Below are 3,775 nucleotides of genomic sequence, written 5' to 3'. Positions count from 1 at the left end.
TCTGAAGGTCACGAAATATAAGCCTGATGTAAAACCTCTGTCATCAGTGATGCAGCAGCAAAAGTTCCACTGATAATATCAAACGGAGTCATAGTTTTCTGTCGGACTATCAGTGTACATGTATACATTAAAAAATAAATGTATTTTTCATCATCATATACTGCTTTTGTCGCTCGAATGAATTTTATTATTTCTTCAAGGTTCTTCACATACATACACCTTAAGAGAGATCAAGCAGGCATAATACGTTCTCAAAAAATTAGGGTTGGCATTCAAAAGAATTTTGAGTCAGCGATTTTGCATAGGGTTGGCATTCAGAAGAATTTTGAGTCAGAGCTTTTGCAGGGTTTTGTCACGGACTCACAAAAAGGTTGCCCACCCCTGTCCTAGGCCCTTCCTTGCTTCACCATCCCCAGCTTTAATAAACATCCCCTACTAGTAAAATTCATCTGGGCTCGTGTTGTGAAATTTGTCTTGCACAAAGTCAAGAACCCACACACTACCAGCTGATCTTAGGCAGACCCACCTAAGGGCCAGGTTCCTTGTGTGGTAACATCTGCTTTCAAAGGAAATCTGAAGAAAAAAAGGCAAAAAGGGAGTAGTGGGGGCGGGGACGGGGAGTGGAGATGGGCGGTTAAGAGCAGCATTTGTGTTGCAGTGAGCCAATATGGAGGCAGTGCTCACCCCCAGCACCAAGAGAGGCCCCGCCTGCTCCTTCCCAGGGAAGGACACTCACATCCCGCATCAAGCCACCATCGCTCTGAGCTGTCTGTGAGCATCTGTGCTTCACCTCGATTTACGTTGTGCATCGTTAGCAGGACGTGTCCTAAAGTATCGGAAAAGCCTGTGAGAGCTCATAAAGGTGTTATACTTAGCATCAGTCTGGACATAATTAAGTGTATTTGGTGTGACTTAATAGGTTATTTTGGGAGGCTGAAATGCCCCCAATTTTTTCCATATAAATGCATGGTAATTGGGTCTTAATTTACACCGTCTCAGCTTGCGAGAAAGGTTCCATAGGAATGCTCTACTCTTGGATAGCGGCAGTGGGGGTGGGGTGGGGAACCTGTGTAGGATTGAGGTTAAGGAAGAGGAAGACACAAGGCGTTCAGCCTGATAAACTCACCTTTCCCTGGAATGTGATTACTAAACCCACCGATCCCTGAAATGGCGATGACTTACTGACCTTTCCCTGGAATGTGATTACTAAACCCATCTGTCCCTAGAATGGCCATGACTTACTGGAAATGTGATACAGCCCCAACCCAGAAGGAACACCCTGTATGGACATACACACTGACTAACCAACCAGCTCTCGCCAAGTACCCCAAGCCCTCGTGCCTTCTTCATTCTCCTTAAAGAGTTCTAACCCGCTGCACGGGCTGCTGCTCTCCCTTCGCGAGGCAGCCCGGCAGGTCTTTGCCCTAATAAAGGCCGTGTCACCTGGTTTTTGGCCTCCGACTGATCTTTCACAGTCTAGCAGAAAGGTGTGCCTGAAGACTGAAGGGAGAACGAACCTGTGGTGTATGTTTAAAATTCCCCTCCACCTGGCAGCTTCTTCAGAGGAATTACCGGTGGAACAGAGTGTGTGGGAGTCAGCTGCAAAGTCCTCCCTTCCTCTCTTTTCTCTTCACCTGGAGATGAAAGCAAGTCTTGCTATTTGGGAGGAATCACAGGAAAGAAAAACCAGAGAAGCCACTAATGTAGTGAAATCAGCCTGGAAGTCAGCAACTGGTCCCAGTGCTGCCACCAATCGTGCTGCAGAACCACGGGCTTCATGGCCCCGTGCCTCAGTTTCCCCATTGGCCACGTGGAGGTAACATCGCTTTTTTTCCTTCACCAGTGATTGCCGGAGGGAGGGAGGGGTAGAGGAGGTTGAAGAAGGTAAAGGGAGCCTAAATAGTGATGGAAGGAGACTTGACTTGGGGTGGTAAACAGATGATACTGTGGACGAAAAGGGGCCACATGTTGACCTGACAAGCTCAGGAGAGGCCTGCATGGCAGTTTTGCAGACTCGGAGACCTAAAGTAACCACAAAGGATGGTCTGAAATTAAACCTTAACTAAAAGCAGTCATGGTGGGCAGTTACGTCCTAAGTCGATATCTTCACTGATAAGGTCAACCTTTACCGTAACTGAGCCTGTCTGTCTTTTTGCATCTAAGATAACATGTCCTTGGGATGTCTGGGTAACTTGTGACTTCCCTGTATCTGGAGCCCCTGGGGCACGGCCAGGTGTGCTGGGCCCAGGACAGATGCCGCAGATTCCTTGTTAATTGTTCCTGCACTAACCTAAGTATGTGTCCATCATTTTACTTTTTATCCTATCACAGAGGTTTCCCTGCTTCGCTTAATCCCACCTCCTTAAATCTGTCACCAATGAATTTCATGTATAAATATGGATGTACCCCTGCCATTCTCCGGAGCACTATCTCAATTCGTTGAGGTTCTGCTTCCCGGCATATGTCCACAGTTTGGCTCAAATAAACTTGCAAAAATTCTTTACAGGTTTCAATGGGTTTTTTTACGTTAACAATACAATATACAGATGATGAATTGTAAAAAAAAAAAAAAAAGGGGGGGGTAGGAAAGCTCTTAAAAAGGACAGCATTATCTAAAGAAGTTATGGTGGGTAGTTACCAGTCCTAGACTGGTATCTTCATTGACAAGGTCAACCTGTACCTTAACTGAGTCTATGTGTCTTTTTGCAGCTATAATAACATACCCTTGAAATGTCTGGGTAACTTGTAACTTCCCTCTTTCTGGACTCCTTGGGGCAGAACCTAATGTGCTGGGTGCCAGGACAGACACCACAAATTCCTTCATTATCTTGTTATTTGTTCCTGCACTCACCTAAGTATGGGACCATCATTTTATATTTTATCCAATCCCACGGGTTTCTTCTGCTTTGCTTATCCCTCCTCCTTAATCTATCACCAATGAATTTCATGTAACCCACCTACGTCCCTCCTTTGATTGCAATGTATAAATACAAGTGTAACCCCCCATTCTCTGGAGCATTATCTCAATTCGTTGAGGTTCTGCTTCCCGGTATATGTTGACAGTTTGGCTCAAATGAACTCACAACAATTCTTTACAGGTTTCAATGTTTGTTTGTTTATTTGTTTGTTTTTTACGTTCACAATTCAAGTATAAGTTGCTGCTAGTTCAGAGCCCAAGCCAAGTGAGTAAATGCAGCTCTGAGGGGGAAAAGCCTGGAAACTGAGAAGTTCTAAGCAACTAGCAACAACCTTATTGCTCAAGAGCAGGAAAGTTGTCTTTAATGGTTTTTGAATGCCCCAATTCCAGAAAAAAAAAATGCTCAGTGACTGATAATGGCCAAGAAGAAAAGATAATTAATTGCCATCATTATTAACATTTAGTATTGAGTAGTGTGTCAGGCAAAAACATGCAAAAAGATAGGAGACAAACCTGTACCCCTGAAAAGGCAAACAAGGTCGCTGGGAAAACAGAATTTATATTTACAGGACAAATAACAGGGATGCAAATGTTAAATACAAGCAAAAATAAAAGCAAGTCAGGGTCTGTGACAGTCAGATGCCCAGATCTGAAAAGAGAGGTGCGGCTTTGGTATGCTCGCCAAGGCACACTCGGAGTTCTCTAAATCTTGTTCCAAATTATATGCCCATTTATTTATTTTTTAAAATATTTTTTTATTGATTTCAGAAAGCAAGGAAGAGGGAGAGAGAGAGATAGAAACATCTATGATGAGAGAGAATTACGGATCGGCTGCCTCCTGCAAGTACCCCACTGGGG

The sequence above is a fragment of the Myotis davidii genome, unplaced genomic scaffold (assembly GCF_000327345.1).
Source record: "Myotis davidii unplaced genomic scaffold, ASM32734v1 scaffold571, whole genome shotgun sequence".
NCBI lineage: Eukaryota > Metazoa > Chordata > Mammalia > Chiroptera > Vespertilionidae > Myotis > Myotis davidii.
This window is presented reverse-complemented; position numbering follows the sequence as displayed.